This window comes from Lactuca saligna, chromosome 8, assembly GCF_052625555.1.
Source record: "Lactuca saligna cultivar CGN05327 chromosome 8, ASM5262555v1, whole genome shotgun sequence".
NCBI classification, from domain to species: Eukaryota; Viridiplantae; Streptophyta; class Magnoliopsida; order Asterales; family Asteraceae; genus Lactuca; species Lactuca saligna.
The window spans coordinates 101,858,311-101,876,463 of record NC_136424.1 but is presented as its reverse complement, the minus strand read 5'-3'; positions in this window follow the sequence as shown (position 1 = coordinate 101,876,463).

Below are 18,153 nucleotides of genomic sequence, written 5' to 3'. Positions count from 1 at the left end.
TTGTTTCATCTTTTCTTTTAATAGTGAGAACTTTAATTTTAGTTGATTTAGGAGGACTGGGGTTTTTGGCTGAGGAACTGGAATTTAGAGAATCGGATTTAGAAGAGACATTAGATTCCTGGTTTTGTTGATCAGACTTGCAAGAAGGAGGACCAAATTGTAATTTCGTTTGCCATTGGATGAGGGACCGAAACTCTCCTTTCGGTTGTTGTAGGATGAGGGACCAAAACTCTCCTTTCGGTTGTTGTAGGATGAGGGACCGAAACGCTTCTTTCGGTTGTTGATGGATGATGGACCGAAACTGCCCTTTCGGTTGTTTTCATTCATTTTACCGAAACCACCCTTTCGGTTCCTGTTGGTCGAAGGACCGAAACCATCCTTTCGTTTCCTGTCGGTTGAAGGACCGAACCCATCCTTTCGGATCCTGTTGGTTGAAGGACCGAACCCATCCTTTCGGTTCCTTGATTCTTCTTGTGATTTTTGCTTCCTTTCAATCCTTACAAAATTAGGATTTTGAGAATTCCAAAACTATTTTCTTTCTGAGAGATTCTTCTTATATCTCAGATTTCTTTGATGCTTACGATCAGCCACCTGTTTTGGATTTCTGTGAATGTTGGCCTTTCGTTTTGAAGCATGTGCACAGCATGTGCTTTTTTGCTAAAGAAGAATCACTTGTGGTTTGCATAGGTTCGTCCAAAGGAGTTTTAGTTTCACTTGTGCTCGGCACATCATACTTTGTAGGCTCATTTAGTGGTTCAGGTATGTATCTACCTTTTACCCTCCATGAGGTTTTCTGAGAAAGATCCTTCGTCTCGTCTGCGTTGTCTATTGGGGCTGACCAAAAAAATTCATCACATCCACCAGCATTATCTTCTTCTACCATAGTAGTTAACTCTTCAGTTTGTTGTGGAGTGATTCTCGGCACTGTGTAGACTTGGTTTGGAGTGGTTTGAACCTTTTGGTACACAACATCTTTAGCTTTGAGAACCTTGGACTTGTCAGTAGAGGAACGAGAAAACTCAACAGAGTTTTCAGAAATTAGGTTCTTATGGGACTTGGGTTCATTTTTGGCTAATTCAGAACAGTCTACAAAATCTTCTACAGAAATTTCACTCATGTCATCATCCTCACTAAGTTCAGATGTATTATCAACATCAATTTTGTTTTCTGAACTTAAATTGGCATTCAAGGAGTCAAATTTCTGTATAGTTTCGGCTCTTAATTTCAATCTATCATTTTCATCTAACAGATTTTTGAGCATGTCCTTATGGTCCTTGGACTTTATGTAGGATTCAATTTTGTCCAGACCTATTTTGTATGCAAGGGACACTTCGTCAGAAGATACAACACTTTCACAGTTGTAGGCTTGAGCATCAATTTCATCCTCCTTTAATTCAAGGAAAGGCAAAATCATACGATGTATCTGTTGGATTAATGTCTAAGTCCATAACTATTTTGGTATGTACTTGACCCGATTATGAGCATGGTCCTTTTGGGTTGCCTTCACCATAGCAATATGTAGGATGATTTAAGGAGAGAAAGGTTTAAATATGATTTATATATTATGAGAATAATATATTAAAGGAGAAATCATATTGTTTAATTAATATTAGTCAATAATTAATTAAAAATTAATTTTGTGACTAAAAGAGATTAATTAAATATAGGGAACTGGACTGCAATTATTGGATAATTAAGTTATTGGGCTAAGGAATGCTAAAGGAATAAGGGGTGAACGAAATTATGATGGAAGCCCATCATATTTTCGTCCATAGCCTTGTCCAAAAGGTTCCATGGGCTGCTTAGAGTTTAAGCTGTCCATTAGGGTTTTGACTGAAACCCTAGCAGCCCACACAAGTATATAAAGGACCCCTTAGGCCCCAAAAACGTGGACAACTGATTCTCTAGGGTTTCTAGTCGTTTTTGGGCAGCCTCCTTACTTCTCCTCTTCATCCAAGTTGCATATGGTGTTTGTGACTCCATTAGAGGTACTACACTTGTGGTACTTGCTTTCAAGAGCTAAGGAAATTCAAGGAACTAGTTGTTATTGCTATATAACAACAAAAGGTATGTATTCTAGCTTTATATATGAATTTCGAAAATTATAGTAGCATGCCAGGTTTCTTTTTGTGTTCATAAAGTTGTATAACTAATAGTGAAAACATAGATCCAATACTAGGGTTGCATGCACACATAGGATTGTTTGTATAAGACCCATCAGTGGTATCAGAGCCATTGGTTTTTGTTTTCAATTAGCTTTTATTCAAATTTGTGAACTTGACATATTAGGGTTTATGGCTAATAAACCCTAAAGGCTAGGTAATTTTCGCAATTAGGGTTGCAAAACCCTAGATGGCGATTTTTGCTAGGGTTTCCCAAATCCTTTCCTTAGCCTCCAAGATTTTGAAATCTAGGGTTATCCAACCCTTGGATTTCGAAATTACCTCCTTCCCCAAGGTTAGATCCTAAATTTTAGGGATTTGGATAATCCCATATCTTGTAATTATCTTTTAATTGTTAAATATGGTAATTAAAGATCTTGAATTATCCCATCCCTTATTTTCGAGATTTAGAGAGGGATTCAAGGGATTAGGATATCTTAGATGTATAATTGGTAATTATCCTCATGATCTAGATAATCCCTTGTGATTTAATAATTTAAATTAATTGTTTTATTTATGGTAATTATTAAATCAAGAGTTTTAATATTTAAAATTTTAATTTAAATGTCTTAAATTCGAAAATTTTAAGTGAGATTAAAACCTAATTGTTTTGAAGAGTTTCAAAACTTGCCCTCAAGTTTTGGAATTTAAATTGTTGATTAAAAGTTAATTTTGAAAGTCTAAATTCCAAAACCCTGATTTTGAAAAGTTCAAATTAAACCCTTATGGTTTTATTAAATTAATTAAGTGTATAATTAAAAGAGATTTAATAAATCCATAATGATTTTGGTTAATTAAAAGTATAATTTAAACCACCTAGTATTTTAAAAGTGTAAAATACACCCTTATACTATATATAACATTAAAAGTTTAATATTATATATGTATAACTAAAAATTCAGTCTTACCGTTAGTAGGCCTCATTCACGAAGCTAGTCTCTAAGGGGTGTTTAAGGAAATTGTCCATAAAATGGTGATTGAATGGGTATCCACTCTTACCCACCGCACTCTTGACTAGTGGAGGGTCGTTAGCCGAACGGGTAGGATAGGACAGAAACCTTCCATTATAAGTATAATGAAGTATAAAGTAACTAAATGCTTTTTCAAATTCCCAAATCATAGTTACTTTAGGCAAAATGTGAAATTGTATGCTAACCCATGGAATTACACTTCTTACCCTTGTCAAACGTTAGTGGAGCGTGTGTGGTTAACCGGCACACTAATTTGGGGATGACATTGGTGGCAAAGGGTGGCTCGATGCTTATCATAGATCAATGGAGCGTGTGTGGCTAACCGGCACATTGATTAGGTGATAGTAGCATTGGGTGCACCACGTGATTCGTATGGTTATTTACACCTTGTTTGTGATCCTCGGCATCCCAGTCACGAATAGTAGGGCATAATCGAGATTAAACATGCCATTGAAGAGTTCAATGAGTCTCAAAAGATCTAGGAGTTTCAATTCATTTAAAACTTAAACTTCTTTTTCGTTTTTCATGGTGGAAATTGGTAAATCGTCATTTACCTACCTTCAAATATTCTGCAACTAGATTACGGCATCCCTCTTCTAGGTTGTAGAGTATTGTGTTGGATCCTAGCTTGATGTTTCATTTGGGTGTTGCATCAAGAATTCTAATCAACTTAACTTGAATTTTCTCCCGTTTTGTAGATGTCTGAATCTTACAATGGTCTTCCCAAATCCTTTGGAACAAGCTTTCCAAATGAAGATGACGTTCCGAGATACGATCAAGGAAATGAGAGTCATGCTTCACTTCCTCCACCTCCTCCAATTATTCTCCCTGACCCACAAGTTCAAAGGCTTGAAAAGTTCAAGCTCACTCAAGCCCTTTTGGCAAGTAAACACGAAGATGGGAAACCTGTGTGTGCGCACGTCTTAGAGATGAAGTCATACATTGATAGGTTAAACATGTTGGGTGTCGAGATTTCAAGTGAGTTGGCTGTTGACTGGGTTCTTCAGTCACTTCCTGAATCATATAGTGAGTTCGTTAGAGAGTACTATATGATGGACCATGATGTGACCCTAATTGATCTCACCTATTTGCTTATAGTTGCTGGTCAAGCAAATTTGTCTAGTGAATCAAACTCCCAAACTTCAATGGACACTGGCAACATTGGAAGTCCAGAAAGAACTAAGTCTGTGATTGTCCGATGTGTTGTGCCAAAGGAGTCTATTTGCTTTTATTGCCAAGAGAAGAGGCATTGGAGACGAAGCTGCCCTAATTACCTGAGAGATCTAAGAGATGGGAGAGTCAAGACGTATGGCTCTGCTTCAGGTAAAATCCATTAACTAACTCTTTTAAGTTCCTATTCTAGATTCTTAATACATGATGTGATAAGATTACATTTTGATGTTTTGTAGGATCGAAGAAAAGAAAGGAAGCTTGAGAAAAGAAGTGAGCTGAATCTGATCATGAAGAAATGGATTTCGATCGCATTACTTGAAGAATGGATTCTTGAGCTACAACTTGGAGTTAGAATAGATTGTTAACATAGTTTTTCAGTTGAATTGCATTGTAAGTACAAGTTTTTTCCGCAATAAAATAAATTTTGATTTTGTCTTATTTATTTATCCTTACAATGAAATATATGAAAAATTGATGTTCATGTACTTCTATTATTACCAAAATGGATTTGATTCTTAATTATGGAAATGTCAAAAGTGTACCAAATAGGGAGACTTTCTCATCACCCAAGTTTCAATTGGACAGAAACTTGAAATCATGCAATGTGTATTGTATGATGAATGGAAAACTTTCACATTTGGGAAACTTAGACTAATTCTTTGGCAAAGTGTCAGTTGAAAGACTAGGAGATCAAGTACACTAGGTTGTGCGTTGAACAAGTCCACCACAAGAGTGACAAAGATATTCGTCATGATTTACTAAAGTTTAGTAAATGTGATTATACTTATAAGATTAAGTGTAATTCTGAGATTGATTGAAAGAGTTTCAATGAATAGTAGAACGAATAAAGAAGAATCAAGTAGGCAGAAAGATAAAAGTTTCTCTATTCTAAGAAGAAGGGAGAGTACTTTTTATGATGAAGTCTTAATGATTAAGAACCATATCTCAATTGATCCTCTAAGTGAGTCTTAGTGCATTTGCATTGTAGAAATGGATATATCAATAAGTCAATCATACTTCGTTCCAATATCAAGTCTTAGAGTCAAGATTGTGACATTGAGTGAAAAGTCTTAAGTAGGTTTATAACACTCATCAAATGTGGAATTTGGAAAAGTTTTCTTATTCTTGCACATTTGAAATTGGTAAGTTGTGCTGTCTTGGATAAGACAAAGACCAACTAGGACCAATTGTGTGAAGTGCTTTGTCTTGATAAATGCTTCACTAACTCTTGAATATTTGTTTGTCAAGAAATGTTTCTTGACAAGAGAATCTTATATGTCAAGAAGTCAGTGGGAGTCTTAATGGTCTTGAAAAGTTTCAAGAACAAATCAAGAATAAACCTTATCGATCGTCACTAGCACACGACTTGAGGTTTACAACCTATCGTGCTGACATTGTTTTGTTTCTGTGCCATTCCAATTGAGTTAATTGTGTATATGAGTTCTATGAGTTCTCATTTGAATACACACTAAAGCCTTAGTCGATGGAAAGTAAATTGATATGTAAGTACAAGTTACTAAACTACTTGGAAGACATGGTGGGCACTCGTGTTACCATAGGGCAAGAAATCAAGATTAAGAAAGTTCAGTCCATATGAGTTTGGATTTGTCGCAAACCTTGGTTTTGGCAAATTCACATGGATAGGAACTCATACACCATAAAATCTAAGTGTCATAAGATTCCCTCCTTCATGAAAATGACTGTGAGGAAATGCTTTCACTAAGAGAGATTTTAAGAAGATAGCAATTGAGAAAATTGTATTCTCAAATTCGATTATGGTTACGGCATCCCTTTCCATAGTTCGAATTGTGAGATTTGGCAATTAGTTTCAACATTTGGAACTTAGTAACATAAGTTATGAATTGTTTAAACACACATATGAGCTATCTAAGGCAAAGGTGTATAAGGTTAAGAAGCTTAGATAAAGGCTTATCGAAGCATCTGGTATTAGAAATATGAATTTCAGAAATTCAATAGGCATTGTTTTCTGGAAGTTCATTTGTTTTCTGAATACATGTCAAAGCTAGTGGGAGCATAAATGTTATGCTTATATGATAATCATCATGATAGTGGGAGCATAAGTGTTATGCTTATGGAGAGTATTGCAAGTTAGCAATATTAATTATAGAAAAACAAAGATTCCATTTGCAAAGTTGCATGGGTTGAAAAGTTGTTTTGCTATAATTAAGGGAGAGAATATTATACTCTGTTTCAAAATCTAAAGCTTAGATTAAGAAATTTTAATATTTTCAGTCAAAGGATACATTGTGTGTTCTTAAAATTCGATTATGATTACGGCATCCCTCTTCATAGTTCGAATTGTGAGAACATGACACATAAAATATTATGGCAAAAGATTGGTAAAGTATCATATCTTTATGTAAGACATTATGCATCGTGTCCCATACGCTTCGGGTATAGGATCGATTGTACATGCTATAGTATTTTACCATTCTAAAATTTTCCAAATGTCTAGCGCATTAAGAGGGAAAAAGGACTAGAATTGGTTTTGACTGAAAGAATTTAACAACTATCAAAGGACAATCCAAAGTTCGCTGAGGATTGATCGCTTGTAAGTAGTTGGAAGTATGGTATTGGATGGACCATATCGACATTATTATGAATAGATAAGATTCTATTAAGAATGAGTTGTCATATGGCAAATGTGGAAATGTTTCCATATTGGGAGTTGGATATTGAGAGTCTATGCCTAGATTAGAAACTTTTATGCAAGAAGGATGTTCAAAGGAATGTACTTTGAATGTGAGACCTCACATCTATGGAATTGTCTTATAACAATTTCTAAGAAAGTACTTTGTAATTTCATTAGCTACGTCTTGGTGACTTTTGTGCTATGATTTTGCAAAGGGATCGTTGCATAAAATGTTAGAATCTAGCATATTCTAGTAGTGGCAAGAACCTTGTGTTCTTACACTAATAATTAGGATTAAGGAATTGTGAAATGAGCATCATTGGAAAAGTTTTCAGGTGATCTATTTCACAAAGCATGGACCATAGGAAACAAAGTGTGCATGTTTAGAGCATGGGACAATTGTTGGTATAATTCAAGTAATGAGTTGATTATCCGAAACATTAAATGATAAATAATGAGTAATCAATATGGTGGATAAATAGAAGGGTTTTATTTACTCTCACAAGTTTGGGGCCATATAGGATTAAGTATTGTTGCTATGTTTCACTTTTCATGTTTTGACTTCCAGAATAACTAGGTTATTCAAACATCCACAGTCGGTTATACGTTGGGAGTAGGTATGAAGAAATACTATCATGAATGTGTCTGTAGATTGTCTGAAGTGTTTAGACATGGCACAAGTTTGCTGCAGAGTTCATGAGTGCTTTGATAAGATTAGAGTATTGGATTAAACCCACGCTCACTTGGATCACTTCATGGTTTTATCACGAGTGATTAGTGAGACGATAATATTGTATATTCTTGAAACCGAGACATGTGAGTTGTTATTTGTTGGTCGGTTGCACATTGATAATAAGTAAACGCACCAGTAACTTGGTGTTATAAAACTTATTGTTGTGTGTGATTCGATCAGTAAATGCAAGCGAGCATTTGAGTCAAAGTTTATCCATTCCTTTTACCCAAAGTGGGATAAAAGCGATATATGTGGGCCTCTCGATGATTTAGTGATGACACCTAAGCGCTTGGCCAAGCCGGGACTAAGTTGATGTGTTCAATTGTAGTCTGTTGTCAGTCGTCATAAATCGGAAGTCGGGAAACAGTATAGAGAGAATGATTGAAATTCCTGTCTTATGTCTATACGATATCTTGAGAATGGAGGAATATATAATCCCTTATCTAGAGGACGCGCTATCTGATAAGATCAGAGTTGACAGCGGCTTTTGAAAGCTACGATTGCTGATCAGGTTCTGAAGTCATACGGAAAATAGTTATTAGACTTATCCAAGTGGGAGACTGTTGGATTAGTGTCTAAGTCCATAACTATTTTGGTATGTACTTGACCCGATTATGAGCATGGTCCTTTTGGATTGCCTTCACCATAGCAATATGTAGGATGATTTAAGGAGAGAAAGGTTTAAATATGATTTATATATTATGAGAATAATATATTAAAGGAGAAATCATATTGTTTAATTAATATTAGTCAATAATTAATTAAGAATTAATTTTGTGACTAAAAGAGATTAATTAAATATAGGGAACTGGACTGCAATTATTGGATAATTGAGTTATTGGGCTAAGGAATGCTAAAGGAATAAGGGGTGAACGAAATTATGATGGAAGCCCATCATATTTTCGTCCATAGCCTTGTCCAAAAGGTTCCATGGGCTGCTTAGAGTTTAAGCTGTCCATTAGGGTTTTGACTGAAACCCTAGCAGCCCACACAAGTATATAAAGGACCCCTTAGGCCCCAAAAACGTGGACAACTGATTCTCTAGGGTTTCTAGTCGTTTTTGGGCAGCCTCCTTACTTCTCCTCTTCATCCAAGTTGCATATGGTGTTTGTGACTCCATTAGAGGTACTACACTTGTGGTACTTGCTTTCAAGAGCTAAGGAAATTCAAGGAACTAGTTGTTATTGCTATATAACAACAAAAGGTATGTATTCTAGCTTTATATATGAATTTCGAAAATTATAGTAGCATGCCAGGTTTCTTTTTGTGTTCATAAAGTTGTATAACTAATAGTGAAAACATAGATCCAATACTAGGGTTGCATGCACACATAGGATTGTTTGTATAAGACCCATCAGTATCTTCTTCCCTGTTTCACAATCAAGATGCAACTGGTTAATGTTAAAATATAGTCTCTTATCAATTAAACAAAAAATATTTCTATGTTTAAGAAGTTTAAGATTGTCTCTCTACAAATAAATAGAATCATCTTTAGATCTAATTAACTCCTTTTCCTTCTGCTCGATCCATATTCTTCGTTCCTCACTCTTTGAAGATATCCTGCTGATTTGATCAGTTAGGTTAGAGTTTGTGACACGGGTTTGGGTGAGACTGCTACTTATGCTAGAGAATTTTTACTTTAAATTATTTAATTCCTTTTCATAATTATTAGCAGGTATTTTTAGAGAAGCAAGAATATCTTGTACCTTTTTTATCAACTCATCACATTCGTTGATCTGAGCATTAACAGGATTGGCAGTAAAACATCTGTCCTCTCGATCTCTTTCTTCATCAACTCCCCCATCAGTTGTGTATCCTCTCATTTGGGACACACCCTCGGTCACCACAAAACATCTTCCCATTGCTTGTTCTGCTTTTGCCAGCATAGCTTTTCCGTGAGTAGGCTTCCTTACTTTGTCATCCTCAGAATCTGTGGACCAGACCTCCACACCGCCGAATTCATCACAGTTATTTGTACCCTGCACAATCAAAGCATTCATGGTAGAGTTATTAAAAACATACTTTCTTTTCTTTATTTCCTCCAATCTTCTTAGAAGGCTTGCTTCTCCATCCTCTTCATTTGTCTTTTCTTCTTTCTTTCTCAGCATACAATCTTTAGCAAAATGATTTTTGCCTCCACAGTAATGACAGTCGAATCCTAAGTCTCCTCCAGCTTTAGCTTCCTTCTTTGACTCTTCTAGCTTTGACCCCATCTTCGGTTCCTCCTTGATCCTTTCGGCACTATAACTTCCCTGCCAGTTTCGGTTCTTGTTGGCTGGGAATTTCTTCTTAATGAATTTTCTGGGATTTGACACCATCATAGCGTATTCTTCGTCGGTTAGATCAAAATCATCAAGATCTAATTCCTCTTCTTCTTCAACCAAACTCTTTCCTTTGGAGACAAGAGCTAAAGAACCCAAACCCGAGACCACGTTCATTTCCTTTGATAAAGCATTCTCATGGGATTTTAAAATACCCACCAGTTTTGCCAGAGATTAAGACTTGAATAGTTCATGAGCCTTTACTGTTGACACAACAGCCATCCATTCAGATCTGGGGTCATTCATGAAAGTGACCTTTTATTCAATTACCTTTCTTTCAATTCCATGCTTTATCATCTTACACAAAAGATGATTGAAGCGATCGAAAATGAACAAGCTTTTCTTCAGGCTTCTGCTTAAAGTCCCCAAACTTGGATAACAAGAGAGTTTGGATAGAATGTTCCAGATCATCATCTGTGGAATATAATTCCTTCAATCTATTCTGTATCTCCTTAGTTGTAGCACAAGAACTAACCAAATGAAACGTATCCGATTGTAGAGCAAACCTTATCATCCGTAGAGCTTTGATGTTGCACTGAAACTTTTCTTTTTCATCCTGAGGAATTTCTATAATGTCATTAACAAGCTGATTGTATTCTTTCTGTGTTTTAACAATCTTTGACGTTCTTGAGTGAGCGAATGGGCCTGAAGTGATTGCTTCCCAGATTAGATATCCATTGTCCTCCGATCCAATCATGTAGTCTTCAAAGTGATGCATCCAAACTTCATAGTCTTGCGTATACAAGATTGGTATTCTTGTTGTAGACCCTATGCTGTTGGAAATATTGATCGGATTCCTTTGTGAATTGTCCATGGACATTGTAAATACTTTTGATCGATAACCTGTAAAAGATCAGACTTGTAATATTTCGTTACTGTTGGATTAACAGTTAATAAGATACATCAATAAAGAGTGACGACTCAATAAATATCAATCAATGCGGAATTAAAACCCTATGAACTTCTTCGACAGAAGAGGTGTGTATGGATTACACAGTCTCCTGCTCTGATACCAATTGATGAGTTCAAAAACTCTTAGATCGATTAGATCTTTCACAAGTACGATAAAAGTAATCAAACAATTTAAGATCAATATGATAAAGAACACAAAACAGAATCAAACTTATGCTTATGATTCAAAACTGAGTCACGCCTCAGCAGAGCTCGATGAAGAACTTTCTTTGTAGAGGCGAGCTAGGGTTTTACAGTAGATATGAAATAAAAACAATGAAAGCGCTAATCTCTAAGTCTGCATGCATGCAGCTTATATACTAAACCCTAATACAAAATTATGCACGGCTGGACAGGCCCAATACCAGCATTCAAACTAGGCTATGGACCGAGCCCATGATGCAACCCAATAGACTCAACAAGATCTATATTGGGCCTGACAAACCCACACCTTAGATGCATGAAACAGCTAGACCGGTAGGTCTAGGGTGACAAATGTCATTAACATTCTGACACGTGAAGAACGTCGTATATAAGGCCGACTAAGTCATAACATGGTTATAATAACTCACATGGGGTATTAATAAAACATAAGATTTACGGGATTTTCTTTTAATTAAACGAGTTTATGTCAATTTAAACTTGCATGAATTACAATTTATATGGATAATACTAGTACGTTATTAGTCTCGGCATTAAGACTACAATACATTTCTAAAAGGGAAATTTGGATTTTTCTGGAACAAACATTACTTTTACAAAGAAAGGATTTCAACATTTCTTTCAAAAGCTTATGAACTCACCAACTTAATTGTTGACACTCTTTCAAAACTACTTGTATTCTCAGGAAATCAGTAAAACAGGTAACCAGCTGCTTTTGAGGATGGGAGGCTAAGGCGTCAAACATTTCATTTTTGTCAACATAATGTAATTGATTTAGAAACATGTAAACTTATACTACGGTGTAACTTTTTGAATTATATTTATGTTGGTTGTGTTTTCTATGGTCACTATTATACTTGTTGTTATGATACTGTACATGAAGTCCTCCACCCCCGGACGTTTCCGCCATCCTTGGTTTGGGGGTGTGACATTGGTGATGCCATTGTGAAGTTGGTTGAATATAATACAGCTTATTCAACCAAGCTTGATATGAAATTGCAGCAAGATTCTAAGGTGTTTGCTAAATTGGAGGAATTCTTTTCAAGTATTAAGGAGTCAATATCAAAACTTGATCATTCAACTCAGTCAATCGTGTCTCAGGAGTCTGTTGGATTAGTGTCTAAGTCCATAACAATAATTGGTATGTACTTGACCCGATTGGCATGGTCCATTTGGGTTGCATGGCATCGGAACAATTTGGATAGACTTTTGTGAGAAAATAATAATTATGATTTGTTAATATATTATAAGTTTTAATATATTAATGTGAAATCATATTATTTAATTAGTATTGATCAAAAATTAATTTGGAATTAATTATGTGATCAAAAGGAGACTAATTAAATATATGGGGATTGATTGTGTAAATCATTCATTCTTATATATGTGGGCTTATGTTCCATAGTTCTTCATGTTGGGCTAAACCCATGGAGTAACCCATGGATACTCCATGGAGGTTTTAACCCATGGAGCATGAAGAATATGGAAAGACATGAGTTACATGGTGTAACCCTAATAGCCACCATATATAAGGACCCAATGGCTCAAGAAATTAACACTGGTGTGTGTACACATGAGGGCTAGCCAATTGGAGCATAGGAACCTTTTCTCTCAAGTTATTCCAAGATGTTGGTGATGTTGTGTGAACCATTTGAGGTGTCACACTTGAGGCACTAGGCTCTTAAGCTCCATAGAACCAAGCAACAACAAAGAGGTATGTAATTCTACTACAATTTATATTATATGTTCTTCATATTATGCTAGTTAGAACAATACCTTGGAAAAATTGATATTTGCATGTATAATAGAGAAAACATAGATCCAATGTATTTAAGGTTGTATGTGCACCATAGGATGTTGTACTATACTAAAAAACCCAACAGTGGTATCAGAGCCATGGGTTGTTTTCTATTATATTTGATGCAAGTGTTTGATTTTCAAAGTTGAAAACAAAAAGGAAAAAAACATGAAGCTTGTCAAATTTTACGATAATTACTTGATTTTATGGAAAACTAATTATTTGTAAAATTTGAGCCATTTTACTACAATAGTTGAATTAGTTCAATTTATTAAAAGATAGAATGACATAATTATTTTATTTGTTTTAAAAGTTTGATCTAAATTTTTTAAGGATTTACAAATTTTGTCATAAAATTTTGGAGCTCAAAAGTCTTTTTTAAAAGTTATGATCTTAAGAGTTTTAAAACTTCCATAAGTTATGGATTATCAAAAGTTTTTTTTTGTGTTGCCTTGTTTTATGAGTTAACTTAGATTAATGAAAAAACTTTGTGTTAGTTCTTTTCAGTACAAATTAATCTATAAATTGCTCATAAAATATGCTTTTATAACTTGTCCTCAAGTTATATGAAAAGACACATTTATGATTCTTAAAACTCATAAATAATGTCATAGGTTACAAAATGAAGAGTATTTTCCTCATAAATAGTTTATATGAACTCTGTAACTTGTCCTCAAGTTATGGATGTTCAAGAGTCTCTTCATTTAAGTCTCTAAAATTTTAATTAAACTCATAAATTATGAAAATCAAAGAGTTTTGAATAGTTTCAAAACATACCCTCAAGTTTTGGAATTTGTAAAGTTTCCCTCATGAATACTTTAATTCCAACTTAATCCCTTAGAATTTTAAAAGTTAAAACTCAACCCTTATACTTTATAGTATTATAAGTTCATAATATATATATATATATATATATATATATATATATATATATATATATATATATATATATATGTATAAGAGCAAGTCAGTCTTACCGTTAGTAGGCCTCATTCACGAAGCCGATCTATAAGGGGGTATGAGGTTACTGCCTATAAAATGGCAGTTTAATGGATGTCCACTCTCACCCACCGCTTCCTTGAATGGTGGAGGGTCGTTAGTCGAACAGGTAGGACAAGGACTAGAATTCTCCCTTCATTAAAAGTATTAATGATAAATATAAAGTAACTAAACCTTTTAAAAATTCCCAATCTTAGTTACTTTAGGAAAATGTGAATTTGGTGCTAACCCATGAAATTACACTTTGCACTTTTCTTAAGTCGGTTAGTAGAGTGCATGTGGTTAACCGGCACACTAGCTTGATTTAACAAGGTTGACAAAGGGTAATTTAATGTTAATCATAGTGTCGATGGAGCGCGTGTAGTTAACCGACACATTGATTGAGGGGTAAATATTAAGGGTACCAAGTATATTTGCATGGTTATTCACAACTTGTTTTTGTGATCCTCGGCATCCCAGTCATAAAACATGAGAGGGCACAATCGAGATTGAAACATGCCATTGAAAAGTTCAATGAATCTCAAAAGATCTAGGAGTTTCAAATCCAATTAAAACCTAATAAATTGTTTTGTTTTTGATGGTGGAAATTGGTGAATCATCATCCTCCTACCTTCAAATATTCTATAGCTTGAATTACGACATCCCTCTTCTAAGTTATAAAATATTGTGTTGGGTCCTAGCCTTAATATTTCATATTGGGTGTTATATTAAGGACTTTAAATCAACTATCTTGAATATCTCCCAAAAGATGTCTGGTTCAGAAATCTATGATCTTCCCAAAAAAACTCTTGGAACAAGTTTTCATAATGAAGATGATGTCCCGGAAATCATTCTTCACTCCCTCCACCTCCTCCAATTATTCTCCCTAACCCATAAGTTCAAGGTCACTCAAGCCCTATTGGCAAACAAGGTCTATGTGTGCTCACATCTTGGAGATGAAGTCACATATTGACAAGCCGGGAGAGTTGGGTGTCAAAGTCTTGTGGAAGTTGGATGTTGACTAATCACTTTCTAAGACACATAGTAAGTTCTTTATGGACTACTATGTAAAATACTATGACATGACCCTTAATGATCTTATATATTTTCTTTGTACTGCTAAATTAGCAATGATTTGGAGCACTGGTAGAGCAAATTTGATTAGAAGATCAACTTCCCAAACTTCCATGGACTTTGAAAATGGTAACATTGGATAGCCAGAAAATATTTCTCTTCCTAATGAAAAAGGATTGGCCATAGTTAACTCGGTTGACCAAATGGTAAAGAGAAAGGCAAGTCTGAGATAGTCCAGTAAATCATTCCCAAAGGGTCCATATGTTTGTATTGCCAAAGGAAGGGGCATTGGTTGCGAAGCTGCCTTAACTACCTGAAACATTTGAGAGAAGGTCTAGTAAAAAAGCTTGACTCTGCTTCAGGTAAGTCCACTATCTAACTCTCTTAAGTTCCTATTTGAAGATTCTCAATACATTTTTAATGTATGGCAAGATCAAGCAAAGGGAAGGGAACTTAGAAAAAGAGTATGTTGAATCTGATCGCGAAGATGGATTTCAATCGCATGGTTCGAAGATCGGATTCTTGAGCTACTACTTAGAGAGTTCTGATAGATTGCTAGGAAATATGTAATAGCATAGTTTCCATTTAAAGGTGCATTGCAAGGAAAGTTTTTCCGCATTTGATAAATAAATAAAAAAAAATTTTATTTTATATGTCCTTGCAATGGAACTTATGGAAAATTGATGATTGTATATTTCTAGAAATAATGGAAATATAAATTTGATTCTTTCATTTGTGGTAGTGTCTAAATTTACGAAATAAGGAAAGATTCTCATCACCGAAGGCTTCAGTTGGATAGAAACTTGGAAATCATGCAAGTTGTATAGTATGATGAATGAGAATTTTCATCTTTGGGAAATTAAGACTAAGACCTTATTCACATGTATGTGTGAGTCGAGTGAAGGACTAAAGGATTGGGTACACTTGGTTGTGCGTTGATCAGGTTCACTAAAAAGGTCAATACGATTATTCATTATGATTTACTAAAGTTTAGTGAATATGGTTATGCTTACAAGTTTAAGTGTAATTCTGAAACATTGGAAAAGTTTCATTGTATGGCAAAATGGATGAGAAGAATCAAATAAGGCAGAAAGATAAAAGTTTCTCCAATTTGAAAAGATGGGAGAGTACTTTACTATCATGTTTTGTGATCATCTTAATGATTTAGAAATCATGTCATAATTAGTCCTCTAACGATATCTTAACGCATTCTTATGACTAAGAAGAGGAATCTTGAATTGTTGGAATGGTTAAATCAAGAAGATGAGTCATACTTTGTTCCAAAACAAGTCTTAGAGTCATACTCCAAGACTCTAAGTTGAGTGATATATCTTAAAGAAAGGTTTATAACACTTGTCAAATGTAAGAGTAAAAGTGTCCTACTCTTGTACATTTGAAATTGGTAAGTTGTGATGTTTTGGATAAAACAAAGACCAACTAAAGCCAATTGTGTGTAGTGTTTCTCTTGATAAAGAATCCGCAGTATCTCTTGAATATTTGGCAAGAGAGTCTTATATGTCAAGAGGACAGTAGGTTTCTAAAAGATCCTGAAAGAAAATATCAAGATCTAATCAAGAATAAAACATGTAGTTTCTCACTAGCTCACGACTTGAGGTTTATAACATATCATGCTGACATTTTTCTTATTTTTGTGCCCATTCCAGTTAAAGTTGGCTTTGCATATGAGTTTTGAGAGTTCTCAGTTGGTTGCATAACAACTTGGAAGCAATAGCAGGCCCTTGTGCTGCCAGGTAGCAAGAAGTTAAGACTGCACAAGTTCAATCCATATGAGTTTGTATTTGTCACTAACCTTGTCTTGTGATTATGGTTTTGACAAATTCACATGGATAGGAATACATACACCATAAAATATAAGTGTCATAAGGTTCTCTCCGATTCATGAAAATGATGGTGAGGAAACGCTTTCACTAAGTAGATTTTAAGGAGATAGCAATTGTGATATTTGCATTCTCAACAGTGGTTAATGGAGCGTATGTGGTTAACCGGCACACTAACATGAACCTGTGAGGAATGGCAAAGGTCTAACCAATTGAGACTATGATTACAGCATCCCTTTTCATAGTTCTAAAATTGTTTAGACACACATGTGTGCTATCTAAGGAGAGGTGTATGATGTTGATAAAATTTTGTCAAGGTATTTCGTATTAGAAGTCTAAACTTTGGTAAGAAAGTCAATAAAGTATTGACTTCTAGAAGTCCAGCTATTTTCTCATACATGTCAAAACTAGTGGGAGCATAAGTGTTATGCTAATAATCATCATGTTAGCGGGAGCATGATAATTATGATAAGTATTGCAAGTTAGAAATGTTAATTATAGAAAACAAAGTTTCAATTCTTGAAGTTGCAGGGGTTGGAAAAGTTGTTTTGCTATAATTAAGGGAGAGGATATACTTCATTTCAATTCTAAAAGCTTAGATTGATGTTTTAATCACCTTTAGTCAAGGATATATATATATATATATATATATATATATATATATATATATATATATATATATATATATATATATATATATATATATATATATATATATATGAATTTTATGTTGGAATGATTCAACATAAGAAAATTCTATATACTTCGTTTTTAAAATTCGATTATTATTACGATATCCCTCCTCATAGTCAAATTTTGAGAACATGGCAAATAAAAATTTTATAGCATGAATCGTGTCCCATATGCTTCGGGTATAGGATTGGTTACATGTGCTATAAGAGTTATCCTTTCTAAATTTTCCAAATGCCTGGGGAATTAAGAAGGAAAAAGGTTTAGAATTGGATATTACTAAAATGATTAAACAATTGTCGAGGACAATCTAAGGTTTACCAAAGATTAGTTGCTCAAGGACAGTCGCAAGTATAGTATTAATTTTGGAAGGACCATATTGACATATTCTGAAAAGAGACAACTCTTGTTCAGAAGTGATAGTAAAAATGTGAATATGGAAATATTCTCATAGGTGGAAGTTATTCAATCTATGTAAGATTAGAAAACTTAATGCAAGAAGGATGTTCAAAGCAATGTACTTTGAATATGAGACTGGGTTTCCATGGAGTTGATCTCCATTGGAATACTCTGTAATGTATGGTGACAAGTCTTTGTGATTTTGTGCATAATCATTACAGAGGATCAGTGCATATAAGTTTAAAATCTA